The sequence below is a fragment of the Poecilia formosa genome, unplaced genomic scaffold (genome assembly GCF_000485575.1).
Source record: "Poecilia formosa unplaced genomic scaffold, Poecilia_formosa-5.1.2 Scaffold235, whole genome shotgun sequence".
NCBI classification, from domain to species: domain Eukaryota; kingdom Metazoa; phylum Chordata; class Actinopteri; order Cyprinodontiformes; family Poeciliidae; genus Poecilia; species Poecilia formosa.
The window spans coordinates 564,759-592,351 of NW_006800174.1; the positions used below are offsets into that span (position 1 = coordinate 564,759).

General features: G+C 36.5%; 1 protein-coding gene across 2 annotated transcripts in view; it reads left to right on the forward strand.

Annotated features, from left to right (window-relative positions):
* LOC103149735 (zinc fingers and homeoboxes protein 2-like) overlaps positions 1-27,593 on the forward strand; it is a 142,523-nt gene that overhangs the window by 56,344 nt on the left and 58,586 nt on the right. The gene's annotated exons all lie outside the window — the stretch shown is intronic.

Genomic DNA, 27,593 nt, shown 5'->3' on the forward strand with positions numbered 1-27,593 from the left:
TTCTTCTAACTGTTTCTGCCTGGCTTAAACAGTTTGCCTCTAATACAGGAAGAAAAGCTTCACTGCAGAACAAGGGAGAATAAAATTACATAGTTTTTTTAAATGTAACGAAGTAAGAAAATCCAGTAGTTTTCTAATTTTTCTGCATGGTCTACTTTCTCCTACACGCTTTTGATTTAAGTTGGTCATTTAGCACCTCGGAGAACTTGCCATCTGTGTATTTAGGTTGCGTTGGTGTCCTGAGCTTCTTCCTGTGATCATAGATCACGATCATGATGTTAAGATCAGGCCTCTGTGGGGGTCAGACCATCTGTTGCTAAACTCTTTGTAGTAGTTGAAGATGTAGCTCTTTGATTCTTCAGGGCGTCATCTTCCTGCCCTAGAATAAATCTGAAAGCAGACCGATCTTTTTGAGAACGACCGCATAGCGCAAGATACAGTATAAACAGAAGCTTAATTTAAGTTTCTTTTTTTATGTATTTATTCTTTTCTTTTTTTAGCTCTCTGGATGTTTTAAGTAATAAAATATAAAGAGGTCAGGATTTAAACTGCATGAAGATGTTCTTTCCATCCAGACTCCCCCCTCCTACGTCCAGCTGCAGCAGCGGCGGCTCAGTAACTCTGGAGTTCATTCAGCACCATATAATTGAGGCCATGATGAAGTCAAGTGTTTTTTAGAGTAATGAGCGCAGTCTGGAAAGGTAGAGCTGCCTCACAGCTTCTCTCAAATCATCCATCCATGCACACACCCATCCATCCGCAACACATTTGTTCAATTTAGTTAAGTGCCACTCAAGACATATTCCTTAAAAACAAAGATAAAAACTAATCTCCAAGTAGTTTTTTTCTTGCTTTTTTTTTAAGGGCTGGATGTGTCAGTAACGTACAAATTTACAACACTTTTAAAGACACAAGAAATAAGAGATTTTTTTTCAAAATAGTAACTAATCCAATTATAGCCAGAGGAAATGTGTTTGGGGTGTTAAGAATGAAGAAGAGAAATGGGAGAAGAAAGCACTAAAACGAGCAGAATTTACTAATATTCAGCAAAGCACTCCATTATGGGATGAGCTGTTTTTGAGTGAAACTTTAGCAACAATTCGAAATGATGTTCAATTATTTCCTGAGTGAGCAGACGTTGGAACGAAGAGAAATTCTCAAGGACCCGAGTTTGGTTGGAGAAATTAGAAAATCCAGTGAAGCGATAAATAATTTTATTTTGCGGATGGTTTTTGAAAAAGTCTCCAAAAACTTTTTCAAGGCCATCAGGATTTTGCTCTCCAATACATTTTTCCCCAACAAAAATACTTTTTTCCCCTCCTGGAGTTTGAGAGATATTCAAAAGGCCTGAAGAGCCGGGTGAAAAGATGCGATGAGAATCAAGGATGCTTCGTTGTGAAGTCTTACTCACACTGGAATTTGATATTCAGAATAACTTATTTTTTATTCTCCTTGACATTGACCAGTTCAATTTTAAAACCACTTTTCTAAAGGTGCAGTAATAATTCACTTGAGTGCTGATTCATCTAATGAAGTATCTGGTTTTTCTTAATCGAAAAAAAGACTTTTAAAGGTGGATTTTTTTTTCTTCTTCTTTTATTTGTACTTTAGGGACATTTAATGCTGTTCATGTCATTCAACAGACCACGGCTGAATGACTGTTATTCCAAAATACCTTAGATTTAGTGGTTTAGCTGTTTAAATGTATACATACAAATTCAGTTCTTATGCTAAGAGCTATCTCGAGACAGTAGAACATTACCTCGATTGTGAAAGATTTGTAATTGATGCTGGTCACTTGTAATGTTGCAGCAGTTTCACAGCCAGTTCAGAGGAACTCTCTAAGTCTGTTTATCCAAAACGGTTTAAGCTCCATGAAATGACAACCACCCTGAATGAAAAAAGGCACGCTTTATGTAGCCTATGAGGCAAACCCTGGGGCAAGGGTTCAAAGGACCTGCTGGAGTTTGTAGGGGTTAACTCAGAAAGCTCTAGGCTGTTTTGTTTTTGTATTTACTCTTAAAACAACAACCAGAGATTTGCTGAATGCCATCTGTAAAACTATGAGACCAAAATGATTAACCTTGGGACTGCTAGGTGGGTTCTTCAGTATCCCGGAGACTTTCCCTTTGGATATAGATCTTACTTAGATCTGAAAAATTTAACTGCTGTTGTTAATTCTGCTCTATACAGTCCCTCCAGGATTTCACTATTGTTTTTACTTTTTGTTTACAAAATTGCTTTTTTTTTTTTGGTGCTGCTTAAGAAATCTTTGCCAGAAATTTTGCAATATTTTTTTTAATCTCCATTGAACTTCTTCCAAAATCTACATGATGAGACAAAAAACAGATAGATTTCACAAAAATATATTTATCCTTTAAATAACTTAAATAGTTCAATTATTGTTACTTGCCACATTGATAATGTATTATAACTTGATATAAAGTAAGGCTGAGGCAGCGGTGAAGTAGAAGCATGAGCCACTGCCTCTTTCAGGTGGGAGTTTGCAGTTGCTTGTGCCTAATATGTTTGACCATTTTTGTGGAAAATTAGCATTAAACTCACAATCATGCATTAGTGCGATAAAAAGTTCTGGTGATTTTGTGTGAATTTTCACAATTGCAGAATCACAGAAAACTGAAGCAATTTGAGTTGGTTTATCATATAAAAGCCCAACAAAACATGGAAGCTGATGGTTTTAACATGGCAAACTGTGCCAAATATAGATGGGTAGGAATAATTTTTACAAGGAAAGCACTGCAACCGTATTTGCTGCAGTTGTGGTAAAACAGACAATCATTTTCTCCAGCCTCCAAAAGAAAGAAAAAAAGCTGTAAGTGCTTCATTTTTATCACCTTAACATTCACTCTTATTTGCTGCTGGACTGTGGCAGAGCCATGTTGAGACAGACTTTTAGGTTAACAGAGGTTATTTACCGTTGTCAACACAAATGTAAATGTAGGCCTCTGCTTGCCTTTATCCGGATTTCTCTACAAAAGAGCCAAATTATTGGTGGTGTGACATTTTCCATAATTCCTGCTGATATTTGTTTTGTGGCTGCAAGTAGACCTTGATGTTTGCAGGGTGAGTGTGGGTCACATGTCAAAGCAGTATACGCATTTGTATGGCAGGTATGAACTCATATCAAGGCATTAAAAGCTCCAACTGAAAGCCGGAAAAATAACAATAAGTATGAATAAAAAATGAGTCGTTTTGTGCTCAGGTGCATTCCTAAAGACCAGCGAGTGTTTGCTTTCACAAAGCCAGGTTCTTTTTTATTTTTTATTTTTACTTTTTTCCCCGGCTCTTCAAAGGTGGTCCTCAGTGATCTCAAACGGTCCCACCAGTTCAGGCCAATTGGAGATGGCCTGCTGGGAAATGTCTAAAATTGCTATTCCAAATTTACAAGGTGGAGCGTTGCCACTGTTAGACAGTTTAGGGAGAGCCGCGGTGCGTAAACCGTTTTAGTTCGTCCCCTGCTGTGATGCAATCTGTTACGAGCATCAGTCAAATCACCCTCTCTGTTAGAGGATAAGAAAACACAGCCATCAGCCAACTCAGTAAACTCTGTAAATATTATGAAGGATTCCCCAACCTGCATTTCCGCTGTAGATGAAGATGGAGCTTTTTCTTAGGAGGACTGAAGCAGTCGGGGAGCTTTTATAGACATCTTAAAAGTGTGTGTGTGTGTGTGTGTGTGTGTGTGTGTATATATATATATATATATATATATATATATATATATATATATATATATATAAAGGATACATAGAACTCAAGGGTTACAAATTATAGCAAAACAAAAAAAGAGAACAGTTTGTGTATGCAAAATGATATCTGGAGAGTTAAATAGATTGTAAGATTATCTTTACCATTCATCTTTCTAATTTGGATTTAACAAGATAGAATAGCAAAAATAAAACGTAAAGGCTGACTTAAGCCTAGTAATAGTTTCTGCATGCTAATTGCACAGAATTATTAACACAAGTACGACAATCTGATTGTAGATGTTTAATTAGCAGAGCCATCTGCTGAGGTAGCAAGGCTGCACTTGGCTTCCGCTCATTGCTTTGCACCTGCAGTTTAAAACGGCATTTTCATTATAAGACTGACAGGCGGCGCTCCTTTACGTTACATATGATGACTGTGCATTGGGAAAGTTTTCAAATGGCTCATTTTTCTATCTTGTAAGCAAGATAGATGGCCTTGATGGACTTTCTTTTGAATGGTTTCTGTCATGTCCCATGCTGCAGTCCTGCTCACAGTCCCTGCCGTTCATACTGATTGCTCTCACCTGTGCTGCTGCCCAGGTAACCACCTGCTCATCTGTCTTGGAGCACTCCTGTTCCATATTCTCATTTCTAATTATGTCCCCGACACAATCAGACTTCAATATGACTTCTGACCACCACCTCTGTTGCTACCCATCAGTGCTGTGAGTGATTTTGGCTCTGAATCTTGCTTCCTGTTCTTGGCCACTGATTATTCTGGACCTGTTCTGCCTCCTCTGCTTGCCGTCAAAAACGGTTGTATTTTTGGTATCTGTGACATCTTAGTTTGCGGTGTTAAGCACATAGAGTCATCTCTGCATATTCCTGTGGGTGAAACAATCCCCGGTAAACAGATAACCTCAGTTCCCTTGGAGTGTATTCTTCAAGGATGCTAGTATGCTGAGGTACAAATCTCAGAGGAGTTTCAACCATCTCTTATCAGGCAAAGCCATACTTTCTGTTTCTGCCACATACAGCAGACTGCAGAGTTTGACCAGAAACCAGAACCAGAGGAGAAGCTGCCATTCATCTTGCACATTTCTATCTTGGTAAAGGAAAAAAAAAAAACATCCTTTAACTGTTTCTGGGTTGTAGTCTTAGATTTGTGTCCAGTTTGTGCTTCAATTATTATATCTTCTGCCAGCTAACTAGCTATGCTACGCAGAGACAAAAGGTTTAGAAATAAATGTCTCTGCATCATTCAGCAAATACAAAAGAATCAAAAAATCTTATAATTACTGCAAAAATGGAAGCAGAGTTAATATGGTTTAGATGAAAGATTTCATGCAAATGTCTGACATAATTGTGTTTGGCTTCCTCTCTTCATATATACAGGAGCAGTATAAGCCTGGCAATATTACACAATGCACATTGACATTTAACGGCATTAACAGCCACCTGTTTGCAGGTTGGTTTCGTTTAAATGCTAAATGTTTAGATGCAATTATAATAAAAACCGGACCAGAGATGAGGAGGATAATGGATGTTATAGCTTCTGCAGTAGCGCTAAAACTGTTTCCACTGTGCATATGATTATATATTAATGTATTGTTGGAGTTAGAAGTAATAAAATAGGCAGTTATATGCGTTCTTAATGAGGTTTTCAGGTATTTATGGATGTTAGCTGAGTGACTATGGTCCCTAACTCCCATGAATACCAGAGGTCCACTGTATTGGTATTTGGAATATGCATAAATTTGATGTATTTTTATTTTCCAAAGAATCACACTAGAACAGGAACCATGGTGAAGCCATAAAAGCAGATTGATTTTCATTTTTCTCAAGGTTTTAGTTCAGGGTTTCTGGCTTTTACTCTGTCCAGGACGCCAAAATGTATGTCTGGATACTTAAAGAGAGGTGATCTAACATGACAAATGGGAGGAATTGTGCTTTATATACTACATAGTCATCTCTCCACTGTCGCTTTGTGGAGAATTTGGTCCGTGCTAATGCTTTTTGAAGTGAAAAGGTCTTTTTAAAACAGTTAAATCATGCTTTCATGAAGCCTCCAAGGTCTCACTTAGAGACTGAGGATGAGAGTTCAGAGTGAAAAAGAGTTAAAGGTGTTTGAGCTTTTGAAGAAATAGGGAGGAAGGATACTAATGGAAGAGCTTCTGCGTAGCTCTTTCTTTTTCTTTTTTTTTTTTAGTACCATGGTATTCCAAACAATCCCCTGATGATAGAGGTGTAACAGAGTAGGAAGAAACAGAAAAGGCAGTGCAGCCAAGGAAATTAGTCTTTTATCAGCACAACTCTGTGTTGCTGATACATCTTATAAGAACTGTGTCTTTTCCTGTTGAGTCAGTTTCTCTGTTTACCGCCTCTTTGTGCTTCTTTAAAGTACGTTTTATTTGATTTATTTTTGTTTCTATAGAAAAAAGGCACAGTGAATCTCCAGCTGTACTAATTTATGTTGTCTTTCTTTCCTTCTTAACTATATTTCTTAGAGTTTATTCGGCATTACTGATGGACGAATATTCCAACATAAAATAAATCTCCTCAAGGGTTTAACCAACACAACAGACCAGACCTGGACCATGTGTTTGTGTGTATGCCTGAAGGCAAAATCCAGCCTGAACGCTGTTACACAACTTCTGGCAGCAGGCCTTGTTTGTTTGGGCTCTTTGAGCTGTTTAATATATACGCTATTCTTCCTGTGGATAATCTGTGTAACATATTTGATTTTTGGAGGTGTATGTTGAACTGGAGTCTGCTGGTTTTTACAGAAAAATGGACTTCCAAAGCATGAATTCATGTTTGTTTTAATTCTTAGTTAGCAATCTGTTTTTTGATTTTTGTTTTTTGTCTTGGTACAGGATTCCTGTGCTCCTCAAACCAGACGAAAAACATAAATTGACATCTGTCACTTCCTAAAAGGAACTTAAGTCTTCTGGAGAGACAATCTCAAACCTTATGTTCAAAGGTTCATAATTCTTTTCTAGATGAGGTTAAGGCCACAGTTTTCAACGGTAAAATATTGTGACCAAATTAAAGTAAAATAATAATTGGCCAGCGAAGAAACTATTCACCCAAAGATGAAATTTTGTGATTAATTTAACATATTTACAAAAAAAATAAAAATAAAATGTGGTAAAACACATATTTTACCACATAAAATATGTGGTAAACTGTAAAAAATTACAGTTTGCAAAAACTGTAATTTAGTTTTTTGAAACTGATATAAATTTACAATACCAAAACTCAGATATTTTCTGATATTGTAGTCAGACATTTGCAGGACAAGAACTCTTTTTTTACAAGCTATTTGTGACAAAAAAAGTGCCAGGAATCCATACAATTTGAGTGCCACTTTGGGGATGCACATGTGGATATATTTTCAAAGTGTAGAGGTACATTCAGGCTCCTATCCTATATCAAAGTTACATTTCAAGTTTCTTTCTTGAAAAATTGTTAAATTAGTCTGTTTTTTGGCAAAAAATTTATTCCCGGATGGCCAATTATTATTTTTCTATCATGTATAATGGCCGTAACACACTTTCATACAGAACAACTGGTGATTAGCAATTCCCTTTTTATTTAATTTGCTTCTAACATGAAAGCAAGGAAATGACACTTTGTTCTTGCAATTGTTTGTCTGTGACTTTAAACCATATTTTTAAAAGTAAAACATAATGAGCGCTCTAATTTAGCAAGAAGCTTGATTAAACAAGATATGTTTAATCTTTAAGCAAATAAAAGGGCGTTTCTTGGCCAATGTTGATTTTGTTTTCTCTGTTTCCATAGGCCTTGTTGATATTGGCTTATGTAATTGCAGTTTACGTTAATCGTGTCAACAAGAGTAACACTGCTTCATGAATTACTAGTATTGGTGAAACTCCACTGAAATGTGTTACCAAGTTAATTGGTCCTGATGCTTAGTTGGGACTCAAATAAGGAATAAAATTTTACGTACAGAATATGTTCCATGTGAAAATCCAAAACTAATCACTCGATCTCACACAGTATTTCAGTTGCCACCAACATGGTTAATTTTTAAGTTTTAAACTGTACAGCAACATTTGAGAACTAAAAATATGTTGGATGCTTAAAAAGCCCGCTCATACAGTCTGGTTGTATAAGTTGCTTATGTAACATGTTACTTTCTTGGAGCAGCTTCTGCTGCTGTAAGTTACAATACTGAGAAAAAAGAGAGCTTTACACTGGCCCTACATCTGTGGAGCATTACACTTGCTGATGATGAGACCCAAGCTTTTTTTTTTTTTTTTTTTCCCCTCAGTAACAACATCCTGATTTTCTCCAAGTAATTCTTCCCTGGGGAGCTGTGAAGACTCAAAGCTGAGCAGAAATACACTGTACAGAAACTTTGATATCTCCCTAAGCACTTCCCCTTGGATTCATCCTTTATTTTTCAATTGTTTTGCTAATGGTTTGTCAGGGGGTTGTGGTAATAATTTAACAGATCTTCATTTACCCTGTAATAAGACTCCATTATCAATAGGCCCAACGGCCCCCAGTTGTGCACCTGTCAGATAGATTTCAGTGTTTTGTTTTCAGACACTTTTCAGGGTGTATCTGTTTGGAAATCAGTCTGACATATTGGTGACTATCGGATAAAATCTGGTGCTCTCAAGACACAACCGTACATTTTTCCTCCATGCTGGAATGTATACACATTATTGTTGGCAGGAAATTGCAGATACACACATGGAAATATATGCCATTGTGGCACGCAGCTGGAGTGGCGTTGCATATCCCAGATAAGATTGCTCACATCTACACAATTCTGCACGGTATTGCTCTGGACAGTTGAATTAATTTGATGATGTACAGCCAGATTAACCTATGTGGCTAAGCAGAGTCAGATAAAGTCAGCATCTTATCCTACACTTCTTCAATGCAACAGTAGAATACCAACATTTAAAAGGTATTAGATTTACACATTACACAATATTTACTGACTTCTTTACATGGCAAACTCATTTTACCCATTCTTCCAAGTCTATGCTAGTGATAACTGAAACAAGTGTCCTCTGTAAATGATAATTAACTTAGCCTGGTAAAAACCAGCCCCTTATTCTACACTATTTGCTTTGTACAGAGAGTCTGGACTCTTGGTTGTTGAGAAATGATTATGGTCTAGAGGTGTGGTTTCTGCTGAGGCAAAATCACTAACATTTTGCCTCAACATATGTAATGTAATGTTTGACGGTATGAAGCTTACCAGAAATTGCCTGCGCTGTAAACAACTATCCGCCACTGTGAAAAGAGAGGTATCAAGTCGAACGAGGGGTCTGTTAATGTTACTGCAACATTAGGAAGCATGACCAACACAAACTTATATGTCTTTGTTCACTTCCTCCACTGCCATTGCTAAAACTACAACCAGACAGCAATTCTAAAGCAGGGCAGAAAATTGACGTCATGATTCACAACTTCTCCTTCTGTTTTCTGATTGGCCCAGTAGAAATTCTGCTAAAGAAATCCTTCTCAATGGGAGAAATCCCAGACTGAGCTGTGAAGGGAGATTAGAATCCAGCAGAATTGCATAGGAAGACAATGACCAGGGTATGATTAACTCGATCTGCTTGAATTATCAACACTAACTATTTGTCTTTTGTAAAGACCTCATGAAAATTGGACTGTTAATATTATTGTACCCACATCATTGTAACTGCTTAATGAATGAAGCCTGCTGAAGCGTTTTTGGAGCACTTTCAGTCATATGAAGTCAACACTTTGAGTTTTGTAGGTTGTTTGTTACTGCAGGAAATCTTTGGGAAAACGGAGTTTGCTTTACCAAGATTACTTTAAAGCTAAGTCTGCTCGATATTGGGCATCCATCCAAATCTGATTTTTTAATTAACATATTGTGTATGCTTAGCTTGTAAAAGAGAGACTATTTCTGAATGTCTTCTATTTTCTAAAATGCCTTTTGTAAAATGTTATGATTCCTTAGGACAGACAGTTGGTTCTGCCATTCTTGAAGCTTCACGATTACAACAAAAAAACAAAATAGCTTTTATAGTTTGTTTTAACATTTGGGACTGTATTTGTTTACTGTTTAAGGCCATATATCAAAATGAATACATGACATCATAGCTGTTAAGGGAACAGATGTTCCCTTTGGAAGGTTAAAAGCTTTAGCTGTTGAGTTTTAATTGTGATACAGTCTGTTGGGGTGATAAAACACACCTCCGAATGCTTCCTGTTGGGGTGACAGCCGGTTTCCAGTAAGCAGGATTCAAAGATCAAACCAGCAAATACTGCAGAACATGAAAGCATCTATGCAGGTTTTCCTGCGTGCCTTTCTAGTTGGGTTGGAGCTGCTCACAGCGATTGTTACCTGATCTTGATTGCAAATTAAATATATACATTTCCAGTGGTTGAACAGAGAGAAGTGTGGCCTCTGATCAGCTCTACATCTGTGCTCTATTAGCTTGTTTTTGGCTTGTCTCTGTACAAGGCCTTTGGCTGCATGTGTGTTATTGTGTACGAGCTAACATGTGGGACTCTGAGGATTTTTTTCCTAATCTGTCACAGGAATTAACAGGATGTTAGACTACAAGAAATTACACCAACTCGCAGTTGTCTATCAGTCTTTGTTTATAGCAACAGGAGATTAAGACCCATCTGCTGTGTGTATGTGCGTGTATATGCGTGTGTGTGCACCTGTTTGGGTGGTTGGGGTGTTGTAAGGTTTATTCTGGTTGAAAAATGGGGAAGAAAAGAGATGAATTTTATATCAATATTGTTTTTGAGCTTCACTTGTCTTTGCAGAAGAGGAAAGAAGCAGCAGCAGCAAAACTATAAAAGTACAGTAAGTTGTATAAACGCACTGTGCAAAATCTGGTGTGTGTCTGAAGATCAAGCATTGTGCATAGTGTGAGTGTTGTGTTCAGCTGCGTGTGAATGATAATGACCTCTGACTCTGCTGCTTCCCTGTTACTTTACTGGATTAGCTCCCCTCCACTGCACCGCTTCTGGACACACAGCTGGTAAATATCAGACTCTGCAAGCTGCCTATATTCTAAAGTGCATTAGCTGGAAATAAGAGAGGATGTGCAACACTTAGCCTTTGTGAGTACTTTAGGTATGCATCCTGCAGAAGTACCACTCCAGTAGATAATGATGAGGTATAGAAAGGCGGTTCTGTTCACACTGTCGCAACATTGAATCAGATTAATTACAGTGTCAGCCACATTTTATTGGCGTCCCTGCTGGAGATGTGCAAAAAGCTGTGAAGCAAATCTAAAATGTGTCTGTCATTGGAGTAAGTCTCAAACAGGAACATTTAAAAAAAATCTGATTATTTATTCAAGTGGGTAAATTATCCCACATATCACAAATATATATATCGAAGGGAGTGCAGCAGCAGCATCGGTACACCTTGCAATCACTTCAACATAAATGAAACTGAAGCACTTTTTAAAATTTCTCCTTTACTTTTTGAAGTTGATCAGAGTTTCATGTTACTTTTAATTAGTAATCCATGACTTTTTCTTTCCCTGGGGTATGCATTCGAGAATATTTCTTTCAGGCGCAAGGGCACAAGGCTGGATGGGCATCCAGGTTTTTCTTGCCAGTCTGGACAGGAAGTTTAAGAAAATCTCCAAATATCTCTGTTGAAGAACTTCTGCAAAGTGTAGCATCTTGGGGTCACCAAGTCTCCATAACAACCATTAGACTCTGCATGCCAACCGTTTTTTTTCTTGGGATTGATGCCAGTAAGAAGCATTTTCTAGAGTTTGCTAAACTCTGCTGGGATTATAACTGGAACTATGACACTAAAATTTAATATTCCAGCAACAATCCCTACAACTGAGTTTGGCATGAAATGAAAGACTGATAAGTATAAATGCACCTCAAACCCACTATTGAATGTGGTGAAAGATATGTGATGCTTTAGGTAGATGTCTCTTCTAAAGGACTTTGAAACCTTGTAAGAGTATATCATATCGCATCATAAATTGTTTGAACTACTTTTTTTGAATAAAGCCTTTATTAGCAAACTGAAAATGAGTCATCATTATGGCTTTTAGGAGAATAATGATTCAAAACGTGTGGCTTGATCAACACATAGTTCATCAGAACTAAAAATCAACCTTATGCCATGGCCACATACTTCTCCAGTCCAATAGAAAGCCGGTGGGATGAAAATACAAAATGAGGAACCCTAGGAACCTTAACCCTAACCCAAAACTCTGGATCGGCTAAGAGGAATGTTCAGAGACAACTCAGTCCTGTTCTATTTGTATAGGGGAGCTCTACAAAATATTAACAGCAGGTAGCCCAATAATTGTGTCACAGTCATTTTGTTAAAAGCAAAAACAATTACTTCCTAATATTGAATTTCTTCCCACTGCTAATTGAATGAGGTCAAATTTTAAATTGGAATTTTGTTTTTCTGGTGTCCAGTTATGTTGCTACAATAAAAGATGAATTCTTTTTTTCTTGCACATCTTTACTTGGACTTCTTGGCAGGATTTGTATGTTCAAATTTACTTAGTAGTCAGTATTGGATTATTCTAAGATCACTGCACAAAAGCAAAACTCTACACTTTTTCTTCCATTTATGCTTTAAGAAATGCTAATTAACCCAAAACTAAATACAGCGGATCCCCACCTATTGGCAGACAGCAGGTAACTCCAATTTTTTTGTGGAAAATGTGCCTATTTGCAGATTTTGTTTTTCCTCAATATATGTATTTAAAAGCAAATGCAGCTTTTGAAGTTGAAATACACAGCCACAATGCCACTTGACCAAAGTAGTCAATCCAGAGATGCCATTCATTTTTGCTCGATTCTGATTGATTGAATTTCTCCTAATCTAAACTATTAAAACTATTGGCTATTCATGGCTACACTTTATGCCACTGATTGGACTCTTTTCACAGAGTTCCAACACCTTACCCAAACCTCCATGAAGATAAATTAAAAGTTATGGCTAAATTGTAGTATTCGAAACAAGTTCATCAGACTTCATTAAATGAAAAATAGCAGCAATCAAAGCTTATATAGAAAAGTTTCTAATGTAAATCTCACAGTTTGTGGACGTTTAAGAATTTATTTGAACAATTCTTTTTCCAGGGTCAAATAATTTTGCTCAAGTGATTTGTAGAAACAAGAATTTGGTGTACAGGTTTGTTGGCTTGTTGAAAGAGTGGTAGAAAAATTCTCCCACAATTATGGACAAGATCCAAGTTCAAACACATTCATTAAAAATTCTAACATAATTGAAATAAAATCTCAAATTTTAAGAGGTATCAGAACAAAAACACAAAATAATGAAATACATTTTGAAAAAAAATAGCTTTTTTAAAGTTCAAGAACAAACCATGACTTTCAGTTTTAACTGCTATTTTATCAAATTATTTTTTCCACAAAATAAACGAGTTGGCCGTTACACCTAGTCCTGCAAACGTATTGATGGAAATTCACAAATAGCGTAGCCCAAAAAAGTGTCAAGCTATGTTATGTTATTTAAAGAAAAAATAAAATCCATGTGGGAAAAAAAAAAAAAAAATGGAAACAGAAAATGCATCAAAGGAAAAGTGGAGTAAAGTTTCACAGGCATCATGTGGGAACGCATTGTATAAAATCAAAGGTGTAAAAAGCTGCAGGCCGAGACAAGCTGAAAATCTTGACTGCTGTGCATGCCAACGACTGCTGCGCATGTGAATGCAAACACAGACACAGGAGAAAGTTTACGTGACAGCCATGGCAGGAGAGACGCAGAGATTGCTCCATCGCTGCTGCAAACTGCGAGTATATTTATCAGGCTTTGTGTTTATTTGAACAACTGCTGAGCCAATAAATGACTGAAAGCAGATTATATGTCATTGTCAACAGCATACATGAATGTAAAGGTTGTGAAAGGGTTGAGAAAAAGCTTATTTATTTGTATACTAATTAGCCATGTGTTTGGTTCAATTTCTGAGATATGTTCCGGCTGTCTGAGACTTTTATGGTGATTGCACTGACACTGAGCCACGCTTTCACTCACTGTTTCTAAACTGAGTCATATGTGACAAACTGTATTGATGGGAAGTCACCATCTCAATACACACTCATAGTTTGACTGTTTTCCCACTGAGTCATGTTGAAACTTCTTTTGCTTGCATATATTCAGAGAGATATGACACTGAATTGTAGTTAACTTTCCATGCTGATACCGAGGAAGGTTTTTACTCACTCGGCTGATAATTACATTATCGCCTTCAGAAACAGAATGTACAGAGGAAGGATCAGGCTGTTTTTTCTGATGATACAAAATCACATGCTGTTATTGTGGATTAAAATAGCACAATGATTGGACTCTTTTCACAGAGTCCAACATACTGTGACACACTGTATTGATCTAGATTTCCAGTGCTTTTAGAAACTGTTTGCCCCCTTGAAGATCTTTTCTGTTTTTACATTTTTTTCGTACTTTAATGTTTTTAGATGATTAAGAAATCACCTAACAGAACCTGACTAACAAAATTAATTAGGCTGAAGACCTGATCATCACACCCTGATCTAAAATACCAGGGTGTGATGGGAATAGAAATACCTTTGTCGTCACACAGTGGGAAAAAAAAATAGGTTTAACAGCAACATTGATATATGTAGGTTCATATAAAGATTAAGATTTAAAATATACATAAAAAACTAACGTAAGGTTATACACTGTACAGTAAGTGAAAGATTTTAACATAAAATAACATTTTCTCCAGTCCAAGGAAGGTGCAGCTGAGTAGAGTATCTTTTAAAATAATACCCATAATTTGCATGTGTATTTTTGCATTAAAAGGAAACAGACTGTTTATAAAATAAGAAAAATACTGTGCAAATTGAGATGTGCAATAATACAAATTTCAGCTGGAATAAGTGCTTATTGAGTTTGTTGGGAGCCGTGATGGTTATGGAGCTGAACAGCTGCTGGGAGGAAGGATCTCCTATAACGCTCTTTTGTGCACTTAGGATGCCGCAGTTTCAGTGAAGGAACTCTCCAGTTCAGCAAAGAAATTTAAGATCAAATGAGAAATCCCTGTAAGAATTCCAGGAAAAACCACTGCTAACAAAAAACAACCCCAAGACTTTTGGAAAAAATGTGGAACTTATTGGAGTTTCAGGAAAACAGAATCACACTGACAGAGCATGTCAGTATGATTACCTTACATGTGGTAAGGTAATGGTCTGTACTGATTTCTGCTTAATTTATAAAATGTATCTTCCAATCATGAAAGTGAATATCCATACATCTATTCTGGCTTAAAGCTGAAACATGTTTGCATTATGCAGGAGGATAATGAGCCAAAACACAACAGCAAATTGAAAATTGGCTCAAAAGAACTAAATGGATGTTTTGAATCCAACTAAAATGCTGAAGCATGACCTTGAATAGGCTGTCTGTGTTTGAAAACCCAGTGTGGCGGATTTAAAATTAGAGGAAGGGGTCAAACTCCTCCAAAGAGTCAGCGCCTGTTATCACAAACACTTCATGGCAGTTTTTGCCACCAATGGTAGCACAACCAGTTGTTAGCTTTAAGGAGCAATTACTTTTTCACATAGAGCCTGGCTTGTTTGGATAGTTTTCTAATGGAGTCATTATTGAAAATTGCATTTTGCATCTACTCTGATATGTCTAAACATATAAGTGCGGCAAGAGCAAAACTATTTTTACTGCGCTGTACAGTCTCTTTACCAAAATTAATCATGTTTGTTCCACACAAGTACATAGAGGACATATTTGTGAACAATTAAAACTTACTAGTTTTTTTGGTAAAGAAATAAATTACTATTGAGCCAAACTAACTTTTCTTAGATGTTTTTTTTTTTTGTTTTTTCTCTTTTTGTATTGTTTATGAGGACGTACTGTGCTCTGCACTTGGATCCACTGCTCTGATACTGAGTGGTTAGAGAAACACATATACAAATAAACTGACTCATACATACTTAACACATTCATCACACTCCCACCAAATGGTAGGGCCTTTGTAAACCCACACAAACACACACATGCAGACACACACGGGGCAGATTTCCACTGTAGGAGTATGGCTTTTTTTATTTTCTATCATGCTGGATTCCCTGGCTCGGTGGGACATGTCCACATGTGGAACACCAGCTGGTCAACATGCACACAAACACATGCATTCTTCTTCCCTGCTGCTCAGGATCTTTTCCCTTTTTGCATGTCTAATAGTGCTCAGCCCCATTGTCTTTCCTTTTTCACACTTGTTTACACAGTCACTCACACAGCGACAGTACACACATTTGCAGTAATACTGTACTCCCTCTCCCACACACATCCCCCGTGCCAGGATATCTGTTTATTGGAGAACATAGCAGCTTTCTGCTGGCCGATCTGCATCGTCACCGCATAATATTCACATACACACTTGGTCGGAGTGTCCACAACATATCTATACATAGCTATACTCCCACACATGCATTTCGTAACTATATAATTTGGAAATATTTGCATCCATGACCATATTCAAACATGGCATCACTCAAATGTTAATTTGAATATATTGCTCTTAAAACTTTGCAGCAAATAGATGTTATAAAACTCTGATGTTTTTAAAGCTAATTAAACCGTAACTCCAACTTTTTATGACTTCAAGTCATAAAAAATAGCTAAGGACTCCATCAGCACTTTTTTTTTAACTGACCTCAGCATTTCCACTTTATCTCTGTCATTATAAAACATCTATACCAACAATATTTAGGTGCCATAACTTCTTTATGCACATATAACATAAAATTATGACGGGATACTTTATTAATATAGACAGAAAGATAATAAAGCCGAATAATATGTAGTAAAAACAGGCTATTGACATCTCCTGCTATAAGATATTCAGATATAAAAACGTCACAATATTTCTTGAAGTCAGGTTCCCAAAACACTGTTGTTGCAGTCAGAATTACTTCATCTGACTCAATTTTATTTAAAAGTCCTTACCTTTTATAAAGTATGTTACCATTTTGGGTGCAGAGTAGGAGGGGAAATGAATGTTGACACTAATGGACAAAGGAAGAATGTTTTGTTTACTCTGTAAGAAAATGTGCTCATAAACCACAGGCGGCTTACGGCTGAAGTTGCCATCGTATTTGAAGTTTCCCATTCACAGTTCAAAGTAAATCACTAAATAGTGATCAACCTTTTACCCAATTATTGTTTTTTTATGTTTGTTTTTGGTGTAAACAAAACAAGAAAAAGCATTGCATTTTTCCCCCTTTGTATACATGTCAGTGAAGTCGGCATGCTATTTGTAGCAGTTCTAAACACGTTTTAAAGAAATCTGCTCTGAATTATGTCATCTGTGATTCAAAATATTTTATATTTTGATTGGTCAAACCGAACATGACTGAATCTAAATTGAAAAAAAAAAAAAAAAAAAAAGATTTCATAAATCACATTTTAATGCATGAGATTTTTATTTATTATTCTCTTAAGACGAAAAAAATAAATAAAAAAATAACAGCATGTTTCAAGATATTGTTGCAATCAGGACCTCCATGGATAAGATCTATTTTCAAAACTGAATTACTTAAATTATTTAAATCTGAATTACATTAACCCAGAAATATTACACAGCCTTTAAAATCTGGCTTTGTAAGGTGTAAAAATTGTTCTGGTTTTTTAAAGTAAGAAAAAGTAGTATTTCCAAATATTTAAATCGTGCTCTTCGACCATGTTTGGGTCTTCTAGTGAACAGAATGTACCATTTTAGCTTTGGTGATATATCTGTCTGAAAAATTAAACTAATAAAAGTTTTACTATGGAAAATGTAAACCCAACTGTACAACATTGTATTCAGTGAGAAATCATTGATAAACCAAAAACTGAATATGAAACTAAATCAAGTGTTTATTTCAAGCCAAGTTTTATATCTGATATGCACCTGTCTGTCACATACAGAAACTATAAAAATAAATTATAAATTTACTGAGAAAATAAAAATTCAAATTTAAGTGTGGGTTAAAAAAGAAGCACAATTAAGAAACAGTTGCAGCTTTTTCTCACAAGGCCTATTTAAGGGTTGCCTATGGGAACTGGTTTAGAAAACCACTGGAGAGTTGTCTTGGGTTTGATTCCCGGCATTGCACCATTAGTTGCATGTTTTCTCCTTCTGTCTCCTCCCTACTTCCTGTCCATTTGCTGTTCAATAGCGACCAATAGAGCCTAAAAAGGTCTTTGAAAATAAAAAAAACAACAAAAAAAAACACTTCAGAATCAAAATCTTTTGCCCAAACAACAGTGAAAAAGACAAGAAAACTATCTGAAAAACAACCACTAATAAAACTTAATCAAGCGATTGTGACTATGACCAGTTGTCCTAATAAAATTGGTTTATTTTTAAATCTCAGTGATATAACCTGAGAACATCACACCAGCCCACCCAGTTTATAAACACAAGCCCACCAAAACACTTGAGAGCAATCATTTGGACACGAAAAATGGTCAGTGAGATCTGGATCAGGTCGTGGGTTTCACCAGCAGGCCGAGTCGCTCAACCAAAACCTCCCGTGAATGAAGGCTTTGTCCACACGGAGAACTGTGTGTGCGTGTGTGTGAAAGTGTAGTGTGTGAAAGAAAGAATGACAAAGGGAACAAAACGGAGAGAAAAAGAGACAAAGAAACAGAGACGAGAGAGAGTTTGGTGTTTCTCAGTGTGGAGCTTAAACAAGGAGTACAGGATGTGCAGCCAAACTATTTTCTCTGCTTGGCTGGCGATTCCATGTGTGTGTATGTGTGTGTGTGGCTGAAAAGATGACACTTCTTCTTACCATACAACTAAGAGAGATAGACACATGCACTAAAACATGCACCGATTTAAAATTGATGAGACGTATCATGTTTGCGGATGACTCGAGCCCAAGGCCGGTCCACAGTGACACTGCTCCCCGAAGAGTTTTCAATCTTACAAAATAGAAACATCACCTGGAACATGTTTAATGCAGTGTTTCAAACGCTGCATTTACTTATTCAGTGTCTTCAACCCCAACGGCAGAACGTTTTTTTTTTTTGTTTTTGTTTTTTCTTATAAAGATCTCTCTTGATCTCCGGTAGATCTGAAGCAAAGTGCTGCACATTCAGCCGTGGCATTTTTTTTAATATAAAGTGGTAACATTAGCAGATTTAACGTGTGTGATCGCCTGTTGTGACTTGTTCTGGTTGTTTCGGGCACTTGCAACATGTTTTCACGCTGATAAAAAGGTTTCTGCACTAAATCTTCTGAAGAACTCATGAGCGCAACTTCTTTGTTTCGAAAATGTAAACAAAAATAGAGTGGAATCTGATTTTAGCGGTCTTGTCTTGTTCAAATGAGCACAAACCATCAATCCTGCACTAGATATGCAGGTTTGTTTTGAATATATTTACCCAGAATGCCCTGCTCGGTAGTCTGCTTCCTGCTTTTAGAGCAGTTGGTGTGTTCAGATTATTCATATCCTTCCCAATAACCATAGGAACAGCTTTACTGGTGTTACAGCAAACACAGACTTCCTTCCCGTGCCTCCACTTGTATTTTTGACTGATCCTCTTTTGTTTTGAGCTCCAGAGACCCCATGCCATCATCACCCTCATTTTTTAGCTCACACCACAGAATCTTAGTCTTAAGTTTAAGAAATGAAGATGTCAAACCCAATTTTCTCTTTTCTTACTTCTCTGATATGAGCCTATAGCTGACCTTTAGTTTCATAAGGAATTTTGACCTGTCCATCAGGATTTTAAAGCACAATTTTCTGTACGACAGTCAATGGTTTTAACATAATTTTTACTTGGATATTTATGTTGACGGACATCAAAAAATACAAGTAGACATTACATGTCAACTAAAAATGTTCACTTATGAAAAAGTGTGGAATAGCAGAAACATAAAAAAAGAAAGTAAAGCGAATATGTCAGGCTTCAGGTTGGCATATGAAGAGGGGGAAAAAGGGCCGTCGTTTGTCGCCAGATATTATTGATGTACAAACAAATAGACGCTGCGGGAGGACGCAAGAGTTTGGACGGCTTTTGAAAAACGAATCAAAGAGATGGCAGGGTGGGAGAACAGGGACGGGGAAATAAATGAGTGGAAATTATGAGACAAAGGAAGGGTGAAAGTGGAAAATTGGGACAAGTTTTGGGGGAAATGAGGAGACAACGTACAGCAGATATAGCGAAGGATGTAAAGCTCAGGGAAAGAGGATTAAGGATGAGGAAATATATATGTTGTGTTTAATTTACTGTCTTTTTTTGCTCAGCTCAAGCTTTCTTTACCTTTTCCTGTTATGTTCTTGTGTTTTTCTACTCATTCTTGGTTGTCTACTCTATTGTTTTTCTCATTTTAGCACTTTTTCTCTTCAAATAGCTTTTATTCACTTTCACATTTATTTGTCATCTCTCCGTCCTTTTTTATGTCAGAACTTCAGATTTGCATTTTTTTCACATTTATCCTGGTTCTTCCTGTTTCTTTCCTCCTCTCCTGCACCGTTCCTGTTTTTCTCCCCTTCTGTTCCATCACATTTTTAGTTTCCTTTTAGTCACCTCCTTTTACTTCCTATACATCCCTCTCATTCCTTTCGCCTTTTCTCTGTCCTTTAGTTTTTCCACCCTTTTCTCTCAAGCTGCCTGTTGAATGAGTCAATGATGGAATGAAAAAACTGAACACTTAAGATCATTTAAAAAAAAAATTCTGGCATTCTTCACTTCACTTTGACAGAGTACATAAATATTCAAATATTTTTGCATGAAAAGGTAAAATCTCTTTTGCATAGATCCATAGTTTTGTGTTAGATTTAATCATGAAAGCTTATGACTCCTTCCAAAAAAAAAAAATTCTTGTATTTCCTTTTATCCGTTTGCTTTCTGCCAAAATTTTGCTCATTAATTTCTTCTTTTATCGCAATATTTGACACTTTGCACACATAAAGCTCATTAATTTTTACCAGGATCTTCTTGGCTCTGGGGTTTTAAGACCCTCGTGGGGCTGTAAGCGCGAACGTGGACCAATAATGACAAGCATTATCATATATAAACATGGGAAATTAGATTACACTACCTCCTCTAATAATGCAAATTTGATCAGATTCACAGTAAATGTTAATAATCAGTCAAACTGCATTAGATTACACGCAACTCTTTCATATGTTGATAATTATTCCATCTGTAATAGCTAAACATATGATTAAAAAATCTGATTTTATCATCAGTATTGATCAGCATCTGAAGCTGCAGCACGGCTGAGTCTCTTTCTGCGTCTCACAAAGACAAAGACTGAGGCAGACACTAAAATTGGTGGAAATTTTTATGTTTCTTTTTTTTTTTGGTGGCCACTCCAACCACTTGGGGAAGAAGAAACACACACACATCCATACAGTGATGACACGCACAGTAATAATGCACGCACAAGCAGAGATTAAAGTCCACAGTTTGAGTGAAGATTTTTTTTTTTGTGCTTTATTATTATTATTTTGGGCAGGACGAGAGGGGTAACGCTCTCTCCCTCCAGCGACCATGGGACTCGGCGAGTTGCCATGGAAACAGCCCAAACTGCACCGGAGGAGTGATTGAGATTGGGGTGGAGGGGGTGTGAAAGAGAAAGAGAGGTAGCAGAGATTGAAAGAATAGGACAGAAAGCGAGAGGGGGAGATATTTTGCTTCGAAAAGAAGGCCCTCTAATGGTGACTGTTGTTTCCTCTCCACTCAGACTGAACAGCCTGGTGTGTGTGTATGTGTGTGTGTGTGTGTGCGTGTGTGTGCGTGTGTGTGTGTGTGTGTGTTAAAGAATGAGATTTGTCAGGGTGAGGAGATGAAAAAATGCAGGTGTGTGATTGTCTGAATTTCACGGATTTTAGCGCTTTAGTTTGTTTTCATGTTTGGAGAGACATTTTTGGTGGATTTCATATTTGTGAGAAGACGTGACAATTCTAGTTTAGGTTTAGGTCAGGGCCACAACTAAGGAGACATACATATGCATACCTTTGCATTATGTTAATATAATTTGTTCTGCTTAATACTGTAAGCTGTTTCTGCAGGTTGCTTCAGATACATTTATATGAGTGAATGAAGAATCAGTTATTTCTATCTATATGTAAGTGCACATGCATCGGTTCCTCGGTACCTTGTGTAATTTGCTTGGGTGTGTGCGTGTGTGTATATGTGTGTGTGTACTCCTCCCTGGGCTAGTATCAATGGTAAGCTGTGATTCAGGCTGTGAAAACACTGATTTGGCAGCCAGAGCGCCTTCCTCTGTCTCCAACGGGCTCGGCCAACAAAAATCCATCGCTTATTAACTGATGCTTTTATTGCAAAAGGAGAAGCACGCACATGTGGGTGTATTTTCTGTGCACGTGTATCTGTTAGCTAGGGTTGCCCTCAAATTGTGGAGGGTTTTTTGGAAGAAGGTGGTATGCCTCTATAGCCAACTTCTGGCAGATTTTCAGAACTGATTTATCATCCTGTCTTGTAAATGTCAAATGTGTCAGTTGAAAAAGGTTGATCTGGCTTGATTTAAGAAAATTGGAATGTTTCTTTAAGTTTTTTATCTTTTTTTTATCTGGATGTCCGCCTTTCAAAACGTGCAGATTTCAGGTTTCAAGCGATAAAGAAGGGAGCACATTGTAGAAACGAAATGTAACTGTTTATTTTATTTTCAACAGAGACCTTTCTCACAATGCATAATACTTTATAAAGGACATTAAATCAGGTTATCTGTTTGGAAAATCCATTCATTCCCAAGATTTGACTTCCTGGTTTGAGACGTTGCTTCAATGTTTTCACATAATGCAGCTTAACAATACCACCTGCAGAAAAATACATGCACAAAACATAAAACTGCCACCCAATTATGTCACAGGTAGGTATGCTTCCTCTCCTATTCCAATAAATGTAAATGTAATGATTAAGGCCAAGCTATTTACTTTTAGTGTCTTGAAAAATCTGGACATATCTCTGTAAATTAAAGTATTTTGACACTGTGTGGATTACCAAACTGAAACGTAGCTTTTTACGTTGGTTTTGGAATGTTTGCTTCTTCCTCTTTGAGTGGCAATTTGCATGTTATCTTTCATTTACTCATCTCACTTCACCTGGCTTACTATACCGTAAACTGTAATATGTAATACTGTAATGTCAATGGGCTCAACAAGGCCCTGAAGGATAAATAGGGCAAACTGTGAATTTCTAACCTGCAACACAAGCAGTTTTTAACATGAACATTTTTGTTACATTGGTAAAGACTTGAGACTTGGATTTTTGGGAAAGAATTGAGGCCTTATTTAAATAATAGGCAGAGTTTTGACTTGGGACAAAAGACTTAACAATTGACTCGAACTTGAATCTAAAAAAAACTAAAACTGAATTTTCTTTTTTTGTTATTTTTGTGACCAAAAGACATCATCACACATAGCGTTGTAGTGCTAATAAAAGTTGATAATAAAAGAATAGAAGTTGAAATTAACTCACATTTATCCATCAGCATCTGTAGACAAACTTTTATTTTATGTTGCTCTGAACATCATTGTACAATGTGCTAACATGAACTTCACATCCTGAAATTAGACTATGGTTAATTTGACAGGAGAACTCGCAGCAACATATACACCGCTCAGCCACCCAGTGTTTTCCTGTAACTACATAGAAGGTGTTGGCAGCATGTCTGCGTGAGCGTTCTGGGTGTTTTCGACAACATTTAAGAACTGCAGTCTAATTAGGTCAGACCTTGGAACAGATCCCTTTAAACAGAGTACAGGTTGCAACTCCTGCTGTCACATAGCTGGGCAGAACAAATTTGAATTAGCTTCTTATCAGCTGCTACATGAATTCTGAAAAATGGCAATTGTCAAACAAAAAACAGAGCTGCTGGAGTAAGCGCTTTGACTTTCCCTTCGATAATTAGCTTCAGCTCTTGCTGGTCTGAAGTCTTACACACTAATGTGGCTCTACAATCGACTGAATTATGGGATGTCCTTAATTTTAATGTAAAACTAAATCGCTGTGCAAATATAATATTTTAGCTTATATGGATTTTTTTTTTCTTAGTTTTTGTATAACAAAATTCCAGATAGCAGTAACATGAAAAGTAAGCAACACTAAACCAGACTGGTCATAACTATTGAAGTAGAGAAATCCAGTCAATTTAAAAAAAAGACAGAAAAACTAGATTTTTCCTGAGCGGTGAAAGTGAAAGATGCATCCATAGACATATGTTGATGAATGTGTTCAACATTCTTGGAAAGTCTGTTGATACAAAAATATGTTGACACTGGGAAGGGAGAAACAGAACGGATGGAAACAAAGCTAACAACTCGTGTCCTACTTGGGATTTCTTTTTTTGTCAAGTTCAAAACTTTATTGTAAATGCAAATCCCCAAAAAATATTCCTTCTTCTAACAAAAGTGAATATCTTTAAACCAAAATGTACCTTGTATTGCATTCTCATCAGGATTAAATATTTAGATGTGCTTCAATGATGCAAGATGCTTTTACTTTAGAAGTTATTCCACATGTTATCCCATTATAACTACTTTGTGTTTGTCAACTTTGCCTTTGTATTTTATAATGACATTTATTGACAGAAAGTATTTCTATATTTATATTTATTTATTGCTAGGAAATCCAAAGCACTTAAATTAATTTTCTGTTGATTGAAAAAAGAAGAAACTTATTTGACATGTAATAGCATTTCTGAGCCACATCAAGCTCTTTTCAAATAAAGAAATAACTTGCTTGTGGCCAAATTACAAATCAAATGGACATTGACCTTTTTTTCTTTTTAGGAAAAAAACGAAATTAGTCATTAATCTTTAATAACTTGTGGTATTCACTGAAAGATTCAGAGCTTTGACCGACTATTCTAGTCGCACACAAAAACAGGCTTTCTGCTTCAAAGATTCCTTTTTGTGAGGGAGGCATGAACTCTTGGAAAGCTCTTCTTACCTTGGCTGCTGCTTATCTTTAGAAAAACCATGTGGTTTTAGATAAAACATTTGAGATTTGCGCAGATCAGCCATACTGATATTTCTCCACCATTTAAATGCACAGATGCTGGCAAGAAGAGTTTTTGATGTTTGTGAGTAAGTCGCAGTGAAAACCATGTTTCTCTGACAAGCCTGCGTTTACTCATTATGAGTTAGTAAATTGGACTTTGCACAGGTTTTGGTGTTGTTGCTCCTCAGTGCAACTTGGCGAACTTGAGGAAAAACTCTGGTATGTTACACTCCCAAAGCAGTCCGTCTCATTGCATAAGACCTTCTAACATTCAGCTGGTTTTGATGAAAGCTTTCCAAAGCAAAATATCATGACCTGCCAGCGTTCTTCTTCTCCCTTGCTTTTGGAATATTTTATTTCCACTTGAGCCGCCGCAGTAAACCATAAATGTTTTTGTCATATAATGTAACAGGATAGTACTACCTAAAAAACGGTCATTTTCAACATTTTGAAAGAGGGTTTTCCTAGATCAGTACAGAGGACCGAAAAAAATGATACTGGTTATAATCAGCTTTTTCTGCTTCTTTTTAACATAAAGAAAAAAACATCTGTGTTTTATATTTATATGTCCTGCACATGATAACTTAAACCTGTACAAAAATGTCAGCATAAAATCAAAACGATGCATGAAACTTTACTTTCTGCATATCTTTACTCATCATCTAAAACGATGAGCATTATCACCTTGGGAATATTTGGACTGTAGTGCTGTTAACAAAGCCGTCTTCATTTGAGCTTAATATCCACTGAAATTATTAAAATCATATTTGTGTTATAGCAGGAAGAGGAATGCCTGAAATAAAAAAAAAATCCGTAAGTTTTAAACTTCTAGTAAGCAGGTTGTTCTTGAAAATGAAATCTCGTATCTCAGTGAGATTTAACTGAAAGAACAAAGGAAAAAATTATATTAATACAAGATAATCCATTACACATATTTTCAGATTAAACAATTCTACAGAAAGTAATCATGAAATGCAGTCATCCTCTGATTTATCCCCCAAAAAAATCCTGCGGCGTTTCCAGGTGTTAGCTTCAGCAGCGTTTAGTTAACTGCATACATTTAAATGTGTGATGGTTGGACAGGGGAACATCTAATGGTTGTTATGGTTACTTGGTGACCCCAAGTTGCCAGTCTTTGTAGCAGCTTTCTTAACAGTGAGATTTGGAAATGTTTTTCCACCTTGCTTAACTTTTACCATCCTCCTCACTACATAAATGACTAAATAAATGTGGGTCTTTCTTCAGTTTAGTGATTGACAGCTTAAAGTAAAAGGCAGGCTTTGTCATGTCACAAGGTGATACAAACTTACTCAAAAAAGTGAAATATTACATTTAATTGGTAGTGGTACAACTGTGCCACCCATAATTTCTTTATGAAAAACTATTTGCACATTTTATTTTTAAGAAACGTACTGCAGTTTCTTAAAACTGCAGTACGTTTTATATGTTTAATATGAAAATGATTTTTCTCATTTTCAGTCTATTTTTTTTGTTGATGAAAATTTGTCTTTTTTTTTTTTTTTTTTTTTTTTTACACCTTTGCCACTTTCTCTGCCTCTGTATTTTTCACTTTTTTTTTTCAGAACAGCTCAGTTATCCCTGATCTGAAAGCTTGACTGCTGTTTACATGGGCAGTTTTTTGGATGTTTTTGTAATGGATGATCTAAACTTTGAAAAAGCCGTTTCACTTCCATCAGAATAGCTGGACGGTTTTGTCGTGCACCGTGATCCTGACGCGTAAGGTTGGTTTAAAATCACTTATTGGCCTGACATACGTATTTTTGTGCGAAAAAGCCAGAGGAAGCCGGTGTAAATCCGTTCATGCTCAGAAAGAACACAGAAAGTCCACACAGAGCGGCCTGGGATTTGAACTGAACTCTGCTCTGGTCGTTTTCAAATTTGACTGAAATGTTTTCCTTTTTTATGAAAGTCAAAGTAAATCTCAGACTAAATTTCTCTCCTTACTTGAGAACCTTTGCCTTATTTCTCCCACTGTACTGTCTCGAAGATTGAAGCAAATCAAATTTTGGTTTGACATTCAGCCATAAAAATTGAATAAACATGACTTTTCCTCAGTGAAGTTGTTTCTTTACTGCATCTTGTTGCATCATACAGAATCCCTCTGGGATCGCAGCAGTTCCCCCTCACCCCTCCTCCTGTATTATGATCTCAAAGTCACACTGATCTTTCAACTCTTCAATTTTAGCTGGTTATTGTATATCTTCATTTTCTTCCTGCCCTTATCTCAGATTTAGATGTTTTTTTTTCATATTTCTAGAGTGACCTTAATGTCCTTTTGAATGCTGATGTTGCCATGTAATAAAATCGGTTTTCTGCCCTAAATATTAAAATAATTTGTTTCAAGGCAGCTATTCATTTTTGGCTAACCCTGCCTCATGGCTTGATGTGACCTTTTTTCACAGACCCTGTAATTAGCTGCAGACATATTGGAGGAAAGTGTCAGAAAACTTTTATCGCTTTCAGGTGCAAGGCAGGTCCTTTCATCAGGGTTTGCAACAAAACTTACGCATCTTCTGTCAAAAAGAGTTTTGTAAACTTGTTGTCAATCCCCTTTTTAATGTTGGTAAAAAAAAAAAAAAAAAAAAAACATATGAAAAGAAAACATTTCCATTAAAAAAATAGTACACAATGTATCCTCTGTTCCTCATTTTATACCGTTAAAGACCTTGTTACTGTTCCTTGACCTCATGCTGAGTTCAACAGTTGGGTTTGTTCCCAAACAACAAGTTTAATCTTCACAAAAGTGTCTTCTGAAAATGGCTTTGGAAAAAATGTTTACATACGAGTTTAATTGAATTCTTGTTTGGACATTTTTTCAATTCGGTTTAAATTCAATCATTTCTCTCTGGTGGCAAATTCAACTATTTCATAGT